Source organism: Agelaius phoeniceus, chromosome 3, assembly GCF_051311805.1.
Source record: "Agelaius phoeniceus isolate bAgePho1 chromosome 3, bAgePho1.hap1, whole genome shotgun sequence".
Taxonomy (NCBI): domain Eukaryota; kingdom Metazoa; phylum Chordata; class Aves; order Passeriformes; family Icteridae; genus Agelaius; species Agelaius phoeniceus.
In genome coordinates, this window is record NC_135267.1 from 66,947,663 (window position 1) to 66,966,858 (window position 19,196).

The 19,196-nt window shown below is 39.5% G+C and overlaps 1 long non-coding RNA gene across 1 annotated transcript in view; it reads right to left on the bottom strand.

Annotated features, from left to right (window-relative positions):
- The window catches only part of LOC143693715 (uncharacterized), a 56,299-nt gene extending 38,717 nt beyond the window's left edge, over nucleotides 1-17,582 (bottom strand). The window contains exons 1-2 of the long non-coding RNA XR_013181653.1: nucleotides 17,445-17,582; nucleotides 8,507-8,618 (exon numbers count right to left, since the gene is read on the bottom strand). This is a non-coding gene — a long non-coding RNA (uncharacterized LOC143693715). The remainder of the gene's footprint in view (nucleotides 1-8,506; nucleotides 8,619-17,444) is intronic.
- Between the last annotated feature and the right edge of the window lie 1,614 nt (nucleotides 17,583-19,196).

A 19,196-nucleotide genomic window follows, 5' to 3' on the forward strand; every position in this document is an offset into this window, starting at 1 on the left:
TGCAGAAAGTCAATGAGAAACCACTGCTCCAGAAAGTATTTACTGTGCAGATAAGCCATTTGATACAGACAAGTGACCATGGAGTGACTGAGAGGGTGCAGCAAGCTACCTCTGCAGTCACAGGACCTGCAGACATCATTATATTGAGCCTGCTGCCAGATGAAAAGTGTTTGCTTAGCTCGTGGAAAAGGTGCTGTAAGGTCATGCATTTGAGCTGCAGTCAGGGTGGCAGGGAGACTGAGAGACGCACATGCTGGCTGGTATTGTGATTTGACTGAAGATGAGATAAGCCCTGGTAACAATTGCTAGAGATTGTGTGGCCATCACCCTGACATCTGCAGTGCTACTGCATTTTGTGTATTTGCCTCCATTTTTCCTCTGAACTGAACAGAACGCTGAGGGGCCAACAGCTCAGAAGATGCCCTCTGAAAGAAAGTATATGGAATTTAAACTGAGTTATTCTAGACTTTCCAGTGAAGAAGTATTTGCTAGGGGATTCTGTAACTACTCCTTTTTGCCAATTATCTAAATAAGACTTTGAGTTTACATAGCTGGTGCCTTGCATTGCTGCAGCCATGTGGGGAGACATTTCCTACTGCTAGATTTGCTGACATGTGAAAACATAAATTAAAATATTTATGAGGTGCTTTCTCCATGCTCCAGAAAAAAAATGAAATAAAACTCCATTTTTTGTCTTTTGTTATTTGCTGTTTTTTTTTTTAATTTCAAGATTAACTTTTGCACAACAGATCAAAAGAAGTTCTCTCTGCCTCATAGTCTGAGAATTGTAGCAGCAGGGCTGAACAGCTCAGCAAAACAAAAGCACAACTGACTGAAATTTAGCAAGAGATTTCAAATTAGAGGGACAATTGCCAACAGCTAATCTTTTATTTAGTTAGAGCTGGCTTCCACCCCAGCTGATTACAAAACCATGTCCAAGGGCTCTGAATGAGGTGCCAAGGAGATTTGAGGTCTGTCAACAGTAGTCCTGTTTCATGGTTGACCATGCAAGAATTAGAACAGAATTCTGTGAAGAAAGGTACTCATATAAAATACAGGTAGACAAGGCAAAAGGTGATGCATTGCCTTAATGAAGGGGTATTGACAAAGGCTTAATTCTAGTCTAATGACACCAGTTTCCTAACGGGCCCAGTATGTTCAGTGCATAGAAATTGGCTACAAATGTAGGTGATTTGGAGCAGTTAAATTATGCTTTGATATCTGTCCTCTTGAAGGATCTCCAGCTATTGCATTCATTCCATCCTGCCTCATTATGGCTTCCTTATTCTGTGCCCAGGAAGGATCTGTGATGTTTCTCAAACTGTGATGGTCTGCTTTGTGCACAGAGTGAGCACAATGCAGAGTTCAGCACATGAAGGGAAGTGGAGAAGGTGGAGACACATTAAGAGAAACCCATAGAATCATTTTTCTGCAATGAAGAAGGAGTTGTGAGGGAAGGAAAAGGTAAATTTCTCTGCTCACACATCTTATTAACAAGGCAGCAGAATTGTGGAAAGAGCTTAAGGTCTGTTTGCACTTTGCAGTCCAGTAATGCTGAAAGACAGCCAAGTTAGTCATGGAGCTAAAAGCAGGAGTAAAAGCAGAGTTGTGCTGTGCCCAGAATAAATTGGACTGTTAAGAAAATAACAAGCCCTGGTGGAACTTGATGGTAGTATAGCTATGGTACCCCTAGGCCAGAGCTAGTACTTCACTGAACACACTCTTATTAATCTCTAGGAGATCCTTAAATGTGGGGTTTGCTCAATGAACTGGAAAAATTAGGAGAATAGATAACAAGAAAATTAATCTCTTTTGCTGTGCAAAACAGAATGTATGTCTGGCAGATGCTGCAGTTAAGCCCACCTTAAAACTTTTCACATGTGCCCAACTCTAGCCAGCCGCCCAGTGGATCCTGTTTCTCAGAGTGCTGTCTGATACCTCCATACTGGTCCTCCTTCTGATGTGGTTCCCAAATTCATATTTCTTTTCTGTAATCTGATTAAATCCTTTGGGATCACTGTTATGGTGATGTTATGGCATCCAGTATCATTTAGGTGAGGTGAGCTGGAGAGTGTGAAATGGAGGAGCTTAAATGGAATAAATTCCAGGTAGGGAAAGGGTGTTTAAAACCACTCTGCTGCTAAAGTCGCAAAACAATTGTGTGAATAGTGGGATGGGCAATTCCAAGCCTTGAAACAGTTGGATATTAGGAGACCACAGAACATCGAATAATTTATCTTGGTTTAAATTTCACTGGTATAATTATAGGCAAGGTCAGGCTTTTGCATCAGGATGCTGAATTAGACTCAATGATACTGATGGGTCCTTTCCAGCTCAGCACATTCTATGATTCTATAAAAATGGGTAATCATGCAATGAAAATTTACCTTAGAATTTGGGACAAACTTTGTGTGAATGCAGAGTTAGAATTTATATTAGGATTTATCTATCTCTGCAGAATGTGTCACCCTTGTAATTATTTGTTTACTTCAAAGCCCCATTAAATTAACAGTTTTTAAGATTTATTGCCTGTGTAACAAAAAGTGCTGGAAATCTGAAGGAAATTAGTTTGCAAACCTAGACAAACTGAAAGAAATCAAATTATCCAAAAAGATGTTTCATAATTAGAAGTAAATTGCTACCTGATAAGAAAAATTCCTCTTCCACCTGTCACCAACATAACGCACAGAGTAACTCTATTGCTGAAAGACTTGGAGAGTTGGTAACACTGCTTTTCCCTCTAAAGGGAAGAGTCAGAGGGCTGCTTCACCTACCAGAGAGGAGGCAAAGTGCTTTTAATAAACTTCTGGACATGAAAAAATCCTTCTTCTCTTACAAGCAGATCAAGTCCAGAGTATAGTTTATGGCTATGTGACAACATTTGTGAGATGTTTTCTAGGGTCAGAGGAATCTCATGTTCACACACTTGAGAAATATGTGATGTACTATGATACCACCTGTCTGTGAGGACAGAGTTGTCAGGGAAAACCAGCACTTGGCAAAAGAAATTGTTGAGGCACACTGGTCACTCACAACATGACTGGCATAGTATGCCATGACTGGCATAATTCCCTTTTGTTGATCTGTACAGCTGTGCATCTCAGCTGTAACGTTCTGCCCACAGGAAAGGCTGAGCCATTCTGATGGAATTAAGTGATTCCCCAATATCTAAAACACCATGAGAACTCAGGAACCAAGTCCTCAGGTGATGTAATGAAGGATTGCTCCATTACTGTGTCTGGAGCTCTTGCTCCCCAAGGGTCATGTTCCTCCAGAGAGCTTTGTTTTTTCTGATAGCAATGGAGAGACTTTTATTTTATTAAATGGGTAGCTATTCTGTGTAAACTCTGAATTTTATTTGTAAGTTATGGTATGGGTCACCTCTAAAATCACCTCGGGAGAGTATGATTGGAGTTCCTTCTGCTGAAGCATTTGCCTTAGCTATATTTTCTCCTGCTGTTCAGCTTAGTGATGTGTTTCACTGTGAAAGTCTTGTAGTCACTTATTCCCTTCTCAGGTGACCGTCCTTACTGGGAAAGCAACCTGTCCAGCACACAGGAACACTCAGAATTGATTTGAAGCCTTCACTGGAGACTGTACACATCAAGTTAACATTGAAAGGACATACATATTTTATGAGACAGGCTTTTGCATAAGCAGATTAAATAAGATTTTTCAGAAGCAGTGAACATCTGGTGCCAGATGAAAATGCTGTGTTTTTCAATTTTGTTAAACTGTGATATCTGAACAAAATACACAATAGTTATCAAAAAATAATCTGGAATATGTTTAACCATAAAGTGACATAGGATCCCAGTTTTTCATTCTGGGAATTTAGTAATTAGAATTTTTCAGCAAGATTTGTTTATTATATTCAAATATTCTCTAGAACAACCTAGTACGTCTTCTTTTTCTTCTCCCCAGATGATATAATCTATAACATCTTGGTTTATATCAGGCTTATATAATAACCACGAAGCAGTAACCTCAAGAGCAACAGATGAGGTGCACTTCGATTCAAGATCATCTGCAATGGGGAATAAATAGGAATTAAATTGACATAGAAGAGAGAAGCACATAGAAAATAAAGTGACATTCTTATACATTTTTTCTAGTTCATTTCTAGAAAAATGGAAATAAAATTGGGAGGTGTTTTTCATACTACTTATAAGCCTTGGAACATATCCCTAGAGTGCTGCCAAAGGAAAATGCTGAAATTTTATATTCTGATTAATGATCATTTCTTCATATCCCTCTCTGACTCCAACAGCTCTCCATAGGGATAAGACTATTAGAAAGGAATTGGGATTTCAGTTTATGTGGTTTTCTGTTTGATTGCTACTCAGAATGTGAAAAGAGAAATAGGAAAGAGGAATGAGTTGAAGCAAGGTTTGAGGTGATACCTCAAATGTAGAACTGGTTTGTGTCCATTGAATGTTATTACTGGTAAGCAAAACAATTTCATCAGCTGGAAGGACAGCTTGAAGGTATGACAGGAATCTCCATGTCCAGCTGGAACTAGGTTGGAAACAATAAGGAACGTTTTTTTACCTTTAGGGTAAAAAAACCTTTACCCTACCTTTACCTTTCTATGATAGCTGGAAATAAATATAAATCCAAGACATTAAATATAGTCAAGTAGGCTTTGGCTGTCAGTAATGTCACGTGTGGTACCAGTAGGAGAAAGATACAAGAAAAACAAGTTCTTCTGCTTCCCACAGCTATAGCTTGGATATAGGACTGTAGGTTCTCCTGGGTTTTTTTCATACACTGGAAGAAATAAAAGTCATCAAAACTGACAAGTGATATAAGAGATATTTTCTGAAGTACGATGCCTCTCAATGAGATTCATGGCTAAATAAGTTCATTGCTAAATGAAGTTCATGGTTAAATTCTCTATGAAAGAAATGTTCATTGGATAGAAAAATCTGTTGGCCAGCACTGCAGATTAACAATTCAATTTATTATTATTACCACCACCATATCTATTTTAAACCATAAAGATTAATTCTTCAAACTCCTCACCTTTGACAAACATCATTCAAAATTCCAAAATTTACAGGCAAAGTATTTAGCTTTTTTGCAACAATACTACTTATTATCCCCAAGTTTTCAGGAATTATCAATCTGCATCTTTTTAATCACCTCTCTTCTCTGTTTCATTCCTTCAATATTGGAAATATTAATGATGCTATTACTCATAGTGCTTTACAATTATTCCCTCTTCAGTTTGGCACATGTGGTATTTTACTTCTCTGGTTGGCTTTGTTTACACTCCTGTGTTTACACTCCTGCGCACTTTTTGAATTAAACTCCACAGTTTTTTCAGTTGGATTTAACTAAGACTTCTGGCTTCAGGAGAGGGGCAGCTCCTTTCTCAGATGTACATTAGAAACCATGAGTGATTTGGATTTCCACTGCCTGCAGCTTAATCCTCTATCTTCTTTAGTGTAATAGCAGTAGATTATTTTTTTTTTATCAATGGTATATTAGTCAAATTTTAAGTTTTCTTTACTCTTACAAGATCCTTAGAAGGATTTTCATATAGGTTTATAACTGACATACAAGCAGATCCACCTCAATCTTGATGTGAATCTGGTTCCTCACCCCTCTGCATCGAAAATCCATTATTCACTAGACATTACTATTTAAAAATTCTCTTTTTATCAGAAGCAATTATGACTTTTTGCGTACATGTCTCACTGACCTTCAAGGTGCCACAAGCAGAACTAGTTCTCACTGTTTCTGCACTCCAGGCAAAGAATTTCCATATTCCCACAGTAAATTGGAGCTACAGTGAGCAGTTAGTATTTAGTGTCTAATTCACTTTAGAAATGTTGTTTTTCTGGTTCTGCCAGCTGTCTGCAGTTTATTCAGAAGTTAAGTCTGCCTCAGACTTCTAAAATTCAGAGCTTTTCAAAAAAGAAGTAAAATTTCTTCAATAAAATTATTTATTAAGTATTTTTGAGCACTGGACACTTTCTAATATGGCACTAGAAGAAGGTGGCTAAAATATGCAGATCTTTTCCAGACAATGCCTTGTAACTCAGTGAGAAGCTAGATGCTTGAGACAGAAATTTTTGCTTCAAATTCTGTGATCTGTATAAAGCAGGATGTCAGACTGGTTGTTTACTAAGAACTTCTGGGATTTTTTCATTGTATGAACAATGCAATATTCAGTGACCCAAATATCAGCAGTGAGAGCGATCTCATTATACCTAAAAAACAAAAGGCTGTGTTATTTTGTCATAGTTGTTAATTCTACATGAACCTTATGCAAAAGAAATAAAATATTTTATTATGAGTATTCTACTTTTGATCCATTTTTCAGGCAACTTTATGTGCTGTTTAAACATCAGCTAAACTTAACAATGTAAGAGAGGAAAAAAATTGCAGAGGAACAGTGTTGACTCTGCTTTAAGATTTTTAATCCTAGTATAAGATAAAGAACCTCTCCACTTCATTCTTCCATCTTGCACTGGTAATATCATGCACTATAAATCAGACTTGCTGGTTTATGAATTAGCAGACCTGCAAGCATACCCTGACAGGAGAATTAAATGGTCCAGAGAAAATTGTTTTCAGCCCTGCACTAACAGAGAAGGAGAAGAACACAAAGAATTCTGTGAAGAACTTCTGGTGGACTCAAAGCACCTTAAATCAGTACCTAATATTATCCCTGTATCCAGTGATGTAGCCTATCACTTTCTGCTTTTAGAGATGTGGATCTTGTTTGACATATCCTGAATATGTGAAGTTAGTCACATGGTAGGCTCAGAACCAGGACACAGAGCTGCCAGATCTGAAGTGAGACAGCTCTTATGTCAGGCTTCAGCTTACTTATGTATGCCACATTTGTATTTTCTGGGTTTCCTGTGATTACTAATAAGTAGAATCACTGATCTAGGCAGTACCCTTTACCCTCAATTTCCCTTTCTACTAAGCTTCTCTCTCCAGGATTTTGCTTTGGCCATTATTGCTCACATTTTGAATAGTATTATGGTGACAAAAGCAATCACAGCCGTGGAGAGAGCTAAGAAAGTTATTTAAATCATGTTTGACTTAATGGATTTCAACAAAGATCCTGCTGAAACTGGCCTGTGAATAACTACAATATTAGAAAATGGGAAAGGCTTTAAAATGCCATGTTGTTATATAGGACAGACTGGTTACTGACTCCTTATCATAACTGTGTCATCCAAACCATGGATGAGGCCCTAACCCTGCATGGCAGTCCCACATTGAAAAATGAAAAAAACCCCACAAACATGAATAAAGAGTACATATTAAAAGTCAGAAGCATAAAATGATGGAAAGGGCAAAATGGGAGCCATGCCACTGCCTTACTGTTAACAGGTGCACTGACTATGCATTTATAGAACCATCCAATGGTTTAGGTAAGAAGAGAACTTTAAGATCTTCTAGTTCCAACTCCCCTGCCATGGACAGGGACACCTTCCACTGGACCAGGTTGCTCAAAGACCCATCCAGCTTGGCTTTGGACACTTCCAAGGATTGGGCATCCAACTTCTCTGGACAACCTGTTCCTTCAACACACCACCATCACATCACGTGAAGTATTTCTTCCTAATATCCAATCTACTCTCTTTCAGTTTGAAGCCACTACCCCTTGTCCTATCACTGCATGACATTGTAAAAAGTCCCTCTCCAGCCCTCTCATAACTCCCCTTTAGGTGCTGGAAGGTGCTGGAATTGCTTGTATGTAAACGCCTCAGCTGACATCTCCAGATATCTCTATTGATCTTTATTGACATCACCCACAGAGGAAAGAAACCCTGTAGCTATTTATCTATGGGTGAAATTTAAGTCAGATGCAAATGATCACCAAGTGAACATTTTTCAAACTGTCCCTATTTTTCAAAAATCCTAGGTAGCTGCTCCCACGAAAAGTCAAAGGTGTTCTGATTAATAGTTTCACTTAATTTTTTAACCATTGCACTGGTTAAAATGACCTTCTATCCATTTTGAGGTTTCTATTCAGAGCAAATCTCCCTGGTAATTAAATCCTCACTAAAATACATTAATTTATGTACGAATGCATCCTTATGCTGTTTGTGTCCCTGCTGCCTCTGCTCTGGCTTCCATCAGATGCCCCTCTCTGGCTCAGGGCACAAACTTGGATTGTCCCAGAGGCTCCCTGGCAAGAGCACTGGGTTCTTTGCCACCCAGTGCCACAAAGAGAAAATGAGGAAGGTCTTTTTGGGACAGTCTGCCTTTTTTCCTATCCTTCCCACCCCATCGCTGTTCTGCCTGCTAAACTGCTGAAAATGGTCACCCACCAGCTGAGTGATCCTAAAAAAATTCCTGTCCAGTTGCAATTACAAAGATGGACATTTAAGTCCACCCTCTTTTGTATTTTATGAGAGGGAAAGGAAGATCTATGTCCCCAGCAAACTTGAGCTCTGACTGGAAAAGAAATTGGAAAAATATTATAGATCTGCAATATCATTTCATAAGTCAGACAAAAATGTTATATAATAAATACCTGCTCTCATCCTCCTTCACTGAAGCTGTTTTTCATTTTGATTGGTGATTTTAAAAAGCTCATTTCTTAGTTTTCTATTTTTCCTCTAGGAAGGTTTTCCATCATGCAGCTCCTATAAATATATGAAAACAGAGATCACAATAAACCAATATATTTACTGAGACTAGAACATTCTTTCTTCGCAAATGAAATGATGCTGGTGCTATTAACAGCTGAAAATACTTTACTGAGGTATCAACAGCCTCAGGATCTGTATTAATAACAGGCTTGTTAGAGTGTGAAATGTCTCGTGGCTTTTCTCCAGGGTATTTAAACAAATACACTGCTAAGAATAAGGGAATGATTTTACTTTTACTCTCACTTTGAGACTTTCAAATTCTCATTGACTTTACAGATATCTGTGCTGCTTTGCAGTCGTGTAAGTGAGAGAAGCATCAAGCCAGAGTCCACACATGGAAGCAGGTCTGAAAGATCATCTGGAAATAGTGTTATTGAAGGGACCATTAGTCAACTTATTAGACAATTACAAAAACCACATCGTAACCATAAGACTTTTCCCTTCTTTTTTTGGCACCCATGTAAATTCAGTTTCTTCTACTTGACATTTAAGAATTCTGAATAAATTAAAATAAACAAAAAGCAAACCAGAAGAAAACAAGCAAGTTGCAAAATTTATATCAATCATTCCTTGTGTTCTGAGCTTGGTTGTAACCATTGATGTATTACTCCAAAATCAAATTTGTTTTGTGAGTTGTTTTAATTCAGGGAGGGAAAATCTGCCCAAATATCTTTTTAATATTGTATTCAAATTAGAGGGTATGAGATAATCAGCATTGAAAAAGATTGTGTCGTTCAAAAGATTAAAACAAGTAAAAGGGAATAAATTGCTTAAGGCATCAGTCCATCAAAAGTTTGGATAGAGTCCCCAAAAGTGGCACATACTAACTCTCTAAACCTAATCCAGAATCTTTATTAGAAGGCTTAACTACTAATTTTGGTATAAACATGATTGTGCCTCTGAGGTGACCAGAGATTGTTGTACAGCCAAATGAAAGTAAGGCTGCTGGGCACACATTGCCTTTGGGAGCTGAAGTTACCTAGCTGCTAAAATAGAGGAACACAAAATAAGTAGCAATGAAAATAACTTTGTCATCTAGTTTAACCCCTTGCTCAAACTGGGGGGAAATTCCAGTCAGGACTCAGTTTTCTTCCACTTTTTCAAACAAATTGGCTCAGGGTTTGCTGAGGGCTGGTTTAGCAATATATTTTTTGTTTGCCACTTCTGTCCAGTCACTCAGTAAAACAATTACTGCATTTGTGAAAAGAATGCTAGCTGTGTCTGTGACAGTAAGTCATTGATCTGGAAGTAGTCTTGGAAGTGGAACTTACTGGTGTCCTTGCCTGCAGAAGGAGGCTGTTTAGAGATGTCTATTGGCAGATAGCAGATGTGAAAGATTGCAGAAGAAGGATCCTGTGTTTTGTGAAATTCAGGACTGAGCAGGGAATCAGCATCCTGCCCTGTCACATCCCAACCAAAATAACACTCTCAGGACTAACAGTACCCTCAGAAGCAGTGCACTGCAAATGCTGCCAAGCTCTGTGAGCCAAAACCAGCATCATAGAAAAACAAGGAGTCATAACTGCTCTTCCCTACAAGAACTGAAAATGCACCGGAAGACTAAAAAGGATGAAGGAGGGATTGTATCACTCGAAAAGACAATAGTGGGAAAACACTGGAAATTAATACTACGGGTATATCAAAACTATTAAGCTTTCAGCTTCACTTGCTATTTTCAATGACATTTCCTCAGCTAGAAGGTGAGCTGTATCATAAATACTCTGGAGTCACAGATCATTTGAGCAGCTTCAGTCTGGGCAATGTTTGTTTGTGATTAGTTTTACAAGAGTGCATGGAATAATTTAAAATTGAGTACGTGAAACATACTTTTGCTAATCACATGTTCTCTTTATTCATGCTTGAATTTATATTCCTAATTATCTTTATCAACAAACATTTCCAGATTGCTTCTGACTTATCTATTAAAATATACTTGGTGCTAATTAAAACTGTGCAAAACCTACTAATCATGCTGTCAGCTGCCACTAGCTCCATGGAGATGGCAAGATTATGGAAAAAAAATCAAATTTAAATTGTATGGTTATTTAACCTGGTACTTGTTGATGGGTCTATCACCCTGGAAGTGTTCAAAAGGCATGTAGATGTGGCACCTGGGGACATAGTTTAGTGGTAAATATGGTGGGGCTGGGTTAGTGGCTGGCCTCAATGATCTTAGAGGCCGTTTCCAACCCTTATGACTCAATTCTATGTTTCCACACTTGTTCTAAAGGGCAGGAAAAAGGATATACTTAAGAGGCTGAGACAGAGGTTACCAGATGCTCGAAAATGGTGATCAGTTTTCTAAATATTTGCACATGATAAAGTGTAGGCAAAGGCCCTTGCAAGACATGTTCCAGTGTGCTTTTTGTAAGTAGGACTTAAACAATTAATTTCAATTTGCACTCAGTAAATAATTCCATGTCAATCAGAAAGTAGCAAATGCAGAACTGTTTTGCAGTGTAATAAGCCAAAAAAAAAAATCACAAGTTTTTTTCCACTTGAGAACATTGCCTACCATTATGCACTTGCTATTTTGTCTTACTGAATTATTTAATTGTTATTGACTTCCAGGCTGGTAGCACCCAGATGCTTGGAGACGTCTCAAGCAGTGATTGAATACATGATCATGCACACTCTCCAAAACATAATCTTACCTGAATTGTTCTGGTGTCAGTTATCAAGGCAAGAAATACCTTTATATGTTTTTTACTCCTCAGAACAGAAATTAAGATCTGGAAAGATCAGGGCTATTACAAGTCCTGCAATTGGCCATGAGCAAGCTGGCAGAAATTTCCTGTTTTCAGAGGGACTTATGTGAACACAGCACAGGCCTGCATGGAGCAGGGCTGCAATCCCAGTTTATCACTTAATGGCACTCCAAGGCTTAGCTCTGTGTACACAGGGTGAGTCCAGCAATATGAGTTCATTAAAGGCACTGACAAAGACATGAGAGACATTCATAACAGAGTCAGAGACTCAGAAAATAAGCTGAATTGGAAGGGACCCTCAAGGATCATCGAGTCCAACTCCTGACCCTGTGTACAACACCCATCGCAGCGTGCTGGGACACTCATGTCACATCATGTGCTGGGAGCATTGTTCAAACACTTGTTTGGATTCTGTCAGGCTTGGTGCTGTGAGTATTTCCCTGGGGAGCCTGTTCCAGTGCCCAGCCATCCTCGGGGTAAAGAACATCTTTCTAATACCCAGCCTAACCCTCCTCTGACACACCTTCGGGCCATTGTCTCAGGTCCTATCACCGGTCCCCAGACTGAAGAGATCAGTGCCTGCCCTTCCTCTTTGCCTCACAAGGAAGTTGAAGACCATGATGAGGCCTCCTCTCAGTCTCCTCCAGGGCCAACAGACCAAGTGACCTCAGCCATACAGCTTCCCCTCAAGATGGTTTACCATGCTTGTGGCCCTCCTTTGCATGTTTCCCAATATCTTAAGGTCTTTTCTATATTGTGGTGACCAAACCTGCACACAGGACTCAATTTTTCAATGTTGTATTTGCTTTGCTTTGTTTGTGGTTTTTTTGGGGTTTTTTTTTCCATTTAGGCATTCATGTCTCACTAGCTAAAATACTAAACTTCTGCAATGATTGCATAGGGTTTGTTGAAGACACAATATATTGGGAAAGTGTTAGCTTTCCAAAAGTATTCTTCAATCAATAAGGAAACAGCAGGGTGAAGAAGTGTAACAGTATTTCTCCAAAAATCCTCATGCCTAGGTACAGCTTGTGTTGGAATCAAAGATCAAATAACTTTTTTTATAATAATCACCAACTGCAGTGGAAGCACAGAACAGAGGAATTTGCTCCTTAGATCCATATTTCTAAAGGCTCCTGGGCTGTTTCACAATCACTGCTGATGATCAGTGCACTCAAGCTCTGGTTTGCTGCTGTTCATAGAGAGAATGGGAAACTTGTTGAGGTAAGAACCTCCTTCAAATCAATTTATTGCATCATTAAAGGGTGAGAAAGTAGAGTTCTACCAAGAGATAAAAATCCTAACCCTCAGATATTAGCTATAGCCATATAAGAAATTATTCTTAAGGCTATAGTCATATAAAAAGTTAATCTCTTTATTCTTGCCCCATAGTAAAAGAAGAGGGAAAACTTGAAATATCAGGTACCTCCCTGATAAGTATCTCACTTCTCACCCACACAGGCAACTATCTACCTAGCTCTTGTGGATACATCCCCATGTGCTGTTAAGAAAACAAGGTTAGAAATAACAGATTTCTAGTTAGATCTGTTTGTTTGCAACTATTTTGCTCAAGACATTAAAGTTTTGTAGAAATAAGGCTACAGCATTCACTTATTTACATCAATTAAGTATAAAGTTCAGCACTGTGTATACAGCTATTTCTAGGAAACAGATACATCAGATTAGGGGTTTTTTCAGAGAAAGAGCTGAAAATTCATGTCATATTTCTGAAAAAAACTGTGGAAGACCCCAAAAAAAATCAGGAGATACAGTCTTGGTATGGACGGTGATGAACAAGGGTAGAAAATACACATATCCAGTTTCCAGAAGTGCAGTGCCATTCCCACAGCTGCTCATGGTAAGACAATTGCACTAAAAATGTTCCATTAGGTGCATGTTGAACATACACTAATAATATTGGCAGGAGATCTGAAAAGTCCATACAACTCTGAGGCTGACTAGAAGTGTGATACTTTAAAACCACTAAAAGTTGTATTCTCCAAAGTAGGGATATGAACCTCAGCAAAATGATTCTGTCGGGTTTAAATTAAACCTAATCATAATACATGCAAATTGGGAAGAGGTACTGGAGAAAGGGCAGCACTTGTGGTAAGTTATTAAAAAAGATATAGGTACATACATATTAAGGATTAACTTTACTTCTACCATCCTTCATATATTAAATGCAAATAAATGTAAACACAGAGGTACCAATGATATTTGCCATTCTACAAAGGTATTCTACAGATGTCTTTAATATAGAGCTTGAATTATGAGAAGAGCAGAATAAATGATGTGTGCAGTGGCTTAGGATAAGCTTAAGAAAGCTGAGAAGTCTCCAAGTCATTGAGAAGGTATCTTACAGTACAGAAAAAAAAAGAGGAATAAGAATGGCAAATTAAGAGAACTGCTTAAAAGCAGGGAAAAGAGGGCCTGTGGTATCCTGGCCTGTATCAAGAATAGCATGGCCAACAGGACCAGGGAAGAGATTGTCTCCCTGTACTCAGCACTGGTGAGGCCACACCTTGAGTCCTGTCCAGGTCTGGGCCCCTGCACTGCAAGAAGGACATGGAGGTGCTGGAGCAGGTCCAGAGAAGGGCAACAGAACTGGGGAAGACTTGGAGCACAAGTCTTGTGAGGCCTGGCTGTGGGAACTGGGTATGTTTAGCCTGGAGAAAAGGAGGCTCAGGGGTAACCTTATCACTCTCTACATCTGCCTGAAAGGAGGGTGTGGCCAGGTGCAGGTGAGTTTTTCCTCACAGGCAACAGGACAAGAGGACATTCCTGCCTTCTGGAAGGCTCCTTTATCTGACCAACCTCCTGCCATCAAAGAAGTTTTCAATACTAACCTCCTTTTCTCCATTCCTATTCAATGAGGGCTCTTCTGTCCATTAATAGCCTGGACTTAGCCCATTTTCTTGCCTGTTTTTATCCCTACTTCCTTGGGATCTTTCCCTGCTCCTGCCAGAAGGGTCTTGCTGTCTCAAGGGTTTCCTCTGCACTGAACCATTCCTCTGCTGCTTCATTTTTTCTGCTGCTTTGTCCCTAGCTATTCTGATTTTTAACTCTTCTATAATTGGTCTGTTTGTTCCCAGTTTTGCCCAGTACTCCTGTCTTCAAGTCTTCCACCCACATTTGTGTTTCTGTCTTTGAGCCTCATTCCTTTGCACCCTTTGCTCCTGCCACAGTTTCAGCTGCATTTGGAAAATATGAGTCCCTAACAGGAGAGGCTGATTGCTGTTGTACAGAGAGCTTCATCATATAATTTGCAAAACACCAGAGGGACAGTGGTTTTAGCAATGCTAGTGGGCAATCCCAGAGATTGCATAAGGTCCCAAAAATCCTTAAGAAGCCTTAGGAAGAATTTCTAAAAATTCCAATCCCTCAATTTCATTGGTATGTTCTCCGTGTAAGGTTCACTGTCAGTGCTTGCAGTCTATTAATCTATTACTGACTGGAAAAAGAAGTGTGGTTTTCTTGATAAGGGAGGGAAGATGGCACAGCAACCAGACTGCTCTTTGAGTCTTTTTGAGGCACAATCAAAACGTGACTCTGTGTAATAAGATTCTCACGTGACTCTGTGTAAATAATGGCATTTCTCTGTACATCCATTCAGTATGAAATGAGGAAGATGGTTTTCTTTCCTCACTGAATTGTTGCAAGGATGAATACATTACAGGTTTTAAAGGGCTCCGTGACTACATCAGTGTGGCACTGTGAGTGCCTAGGAAACAAATACAATTTATTACTCTTATCCCCAAAGCCTAACAGTTTTCTGGTAGCATTAAGCAGAAATGTTTTCAATAGCTTTTTTTAGCATATATTCCCTTTTCTTTCATACAGTAGTTGCATTTGCATATTCCTCATGCATAATTACAGAAAAATGCTACAATATCTGATGGGATGGAGAAGACCCAGGTTCCTGCAGCTCAGGAAAGGTCATTAGAGTGATTTAGATTTCCTTTGGCATTAAATAGGGCTGTTTATTCTGTTAGTAAGAAGAACATTTTGTAAACATCATTCATATTCCAAATGAGTACATGTATCATACATTTGAATCTCGTGACTTTCCTTCCTCTCAAAAAAACCATGAAGAGTGTGAAATCCAGAAAAATACCATGGGCATCACTCCAAGTCCTTGTATACTTTATATGAACATTAATTTTTGCAATTGCTGTTGGGACTTCATATGAATTAAAGGGGCTTCAGGATATTGGTGGAGGTCACATTTTGGTGACAGCTTCTTGTAAATGTTACTTAGAGGCTACTGGCCTTAGTCCAATACCTTAAGAGATTTCTCATTTAGCTTCACATTTTTATGAGAGATAAACTAGTCTCATAGAAGCAGATCAATTTATAAACAGTCGGGTTTCTCCTTGCCTCACTCCTGAAATCCTAAAACCCAATGCATAATGTTTAAATCCTTTTTCTAACCTGCAGTACCATGTATGTTTCCCCTTAAGGAAAAAAATTGAGGGATTCCAGCTTTTCTCTAAATTAAGCTAATAAAATTTTTTATCATGATTTAATTCACTGTGGGAGATTGCTATAAATTACTACAGATATGATTGTTCAAGATTCCAGGCACTCTTCTGATGTATGGAAGTTGTTAGATATTGCAAGTGGTCAGAACCACTAACTATTTGCATAGGGTATCTGACAAAAAACTCCAGTGTGAATAAAGGACCCTCACATATCCACTTCTCTCAGTGTAGAGATGGCAATAAGTGCAGCTGAATTCTTTTTTTAAAGTAAGAAAAATGAAAGAGGACAAGGTCGATACTTTCTCAGAACTTTATGGTAGATTGTGTTTATGGCATTTTTCTCTAGTGAACATGTGGAAAACTACTAATAAACTAAACTTTTTTTGTAAAACAGTTCCTTTTCCATCACACAAACAAACATTTCTTGTTTTTCAGATAGACTGATGAAATAAAAAAAACTAATTGATTGTTCTTGATAAAAATCAATCAGTATAGCATGTGCAAGGACTTTGAAGTGCATTCCACAAGGAAAACACGTCATACTTTGACTCTAACAACCTTGAGAATATGTCTTTAATTTTTAGCCAGACATTTTAACACAGTAGATAAAAATAGGCATTTAGGTAACCTGGAAAATTAGCTTTGTAGAGAGCAGGTTTAAAATCACAGAAAATAAAGACAGCAACAACTTCCCCAAAGACTTTGTAGATGCTGGAGACATGCAATATTTTGTGCATTAATTATTGTATTTCCCATTGCAAATCCCTTGTAACATTTTTGGGAAGTTTTTCCTACAGCCTGCTACTTGTCCCACAGCATCAGAAGAGGCTGTGATGATGTCTGTGCTGTGGAAGACACGGTGTTGGTCAGAGTTGCTGCTGAAAAAAAGAAATCTTTTGGAGCATCCATAGAGTCTGAAGCTGGAGAATTTTGTCTGGTGAGGTTGCCCCTGGATGTGCAATTTACTATTTCAGTCTGTTGAAAACTCATAATAAGAAGGTTTAATTGCATCATTTGGAAGTAGTCTTTATGAAGGAGGCATATCTTCATAACGGCTTACCTCAGAGTTGTTCAGTTCATACAGATTTGACTATCGACAGTTCCATCGTATAAATGACATTGAAAAATGGGGGAGGGATGTCTTTCTGCCTTTCTCACTTACTATTTGTTTAATTTGAAGTTAGGTCTAGGGACAGGAATGTTATGCTTCAGGCTTTATGCCCTTTATTTTTTGTTCAGCTCCTGACAGAAGCTGCTACATCTGGACACCCGCCTGCTGATCCCCCATCTGCCCTTTGCTGCCTTTGATGGGACTCAGGCACCCAGTCAGGGCAGCAGCTGAGAGGTGGGCAGGTAAAAGTGGTGGGTTTGACAAAGGCTTGGCTGGGGGGGGAAAGCAAACCTCCTGGTTTCTACTGCCTGAATAGCTGGGCTGCTGTCTCAGCTCTCCCAGGCACACCAGCACCACAGAAAAGAGCACATCACAGTTACAGCAGGCTCCTGTCCTGCCCTGCTGCCTGACAGCCATGCACACAAAGCATAACACTCCTGAGTACCCTGCTACCATCACAGTCTAGTTCAGACCCCCCTCATGCATGCCTCTCCAACCCCCTTACCCACAAACTTACCCCAGCAGCCCTGGCCTCCCTCTCTGATGTACTCAGAACAAGCTAAGTTTGCATTTATCGGTGTATTTCCATAATGCTGCTTGTGGAAGGGCAGATTAACCATAGACTGAAATTAATTGGCATGTGAAATTATTTGAAAATGCAAATTAGTCCATCAAATCATTTGAAACGTCATGCATGGTGCAGCACAAAATTTGGCAGGGAGAAAGAGTGATTATCACAGGTAGACAAGCCAGCAGATGGCTGAGTGCTCAGAAAGAGTGGCTGTGAGAAAAGGATGTTGTTCATTGCTCCTGGACTGCCTCGTTCCATGTTAATAAACAGCCATGAATACAGCAATGAAAATGTCAATCAGCTTTTTGTTGTACTGGGGCATTAACATAACACTGATATCTACATAAGCACAATACTACCATGCACTTATCTCTGCAGGGTCAACTTAAACTTTAATATTTCCAAGGCTGTAAATGAGAGCTGCTAAAGGGAGGTGTGGTTTTAGTGGGAGAGTAATTATGCTCATTATTTTCCACATTTGCTATTCCTTGGTGATTCAATGAATTAGAAAACATTTTAACTGTAAATAATATTACTCTTCCTAAGGGAATGGATGGTGTCTATGTAGAAATGTGCATAGTGTCTGGTTAGAGAGTTGTGGTGTTCTACAGTGCAGAAAAAGGAGCTAAAACCAGATGGGATCAACCTCAGAAGAGAAACTGGGGCATGACGCAGGTGGCAGATGAAACTGCTTGTGCAAGAAAGTCCAGATGGTAAGAGCTGCAAAGATGCTGTGCTGGGGAGGCTGAGCCTTCATGCCAGGACCCCTGGTACCTGCATTTCATCTTACAGTCTGCCTGAATTCAGCCTGGGCTCAGACTGCCTACAAAACCCTCTGGCCCCCTTCTGTCCCTCCTACAGCCTGCACCAAGAGGATGAGGAAACCTTCAAAGGACAGTCACGGGTCCTTGTGACTGCTTGAAGTAACCTCAACAAAGGGGGACAAAAAGCCTTCTCAGGAGTAGAAAAATGAAGGAAGGTTGGTGCAGTGCTGGCCCTCATGACACCCTTCCTGCTAGGAGTGCAGACAGTCAGCAGTCTCAGATTTGAAGGTGTCCCATGGATCAGACCACACTCAGAGCAGACACCACAGAGAAACTTTCTGGAGTCCTGCCTGACTCTGATAGAAACTGCAGTACCCCTGAAGGAAAAAACACTTCCGCTTGAAGGCAGGAGGATAAGGGGAAAAGTGTCCCACATGAGGCTTTCATTTGAAAGGGACAGTGTTTGCATTTCCTCTGATCCATAAACACACACATCCCACAAGCCAGACACCCAGTGTGGTGGTTGCCACCATACTTGGAGTAACCTTCTCTGGAGTAGGTGCAATAGGTAAAGTATTTTTAGGCATTCATATCCAGTGGTATCTGTAGAGATACTCAAAACCCGACTGGACATGGTCTTGGGCAACCTGTCCTCAGTGGCTCTACTTGAACAGGGGAGATTGGATTAGGCAATATCTAGAGGCCTCTTGCAACCTCAACCTTTCTAACTCTTAGTTTAGAAGCTGACATGAGGTATAGTGTCAAAAAACCACCTACAAGTGGTTTGGAAAATGCTTTGAAAAATTGAATAGATGAATTGTCAGCTGGTCAGCCTGATATTCCCACAGCCTGGATTTATGCTGTCATATATTTGAAATCAGACTTCTCTATGTCTGCCTAATTGAAAAAACAGTTCTGTCATATAGAGCTCCAC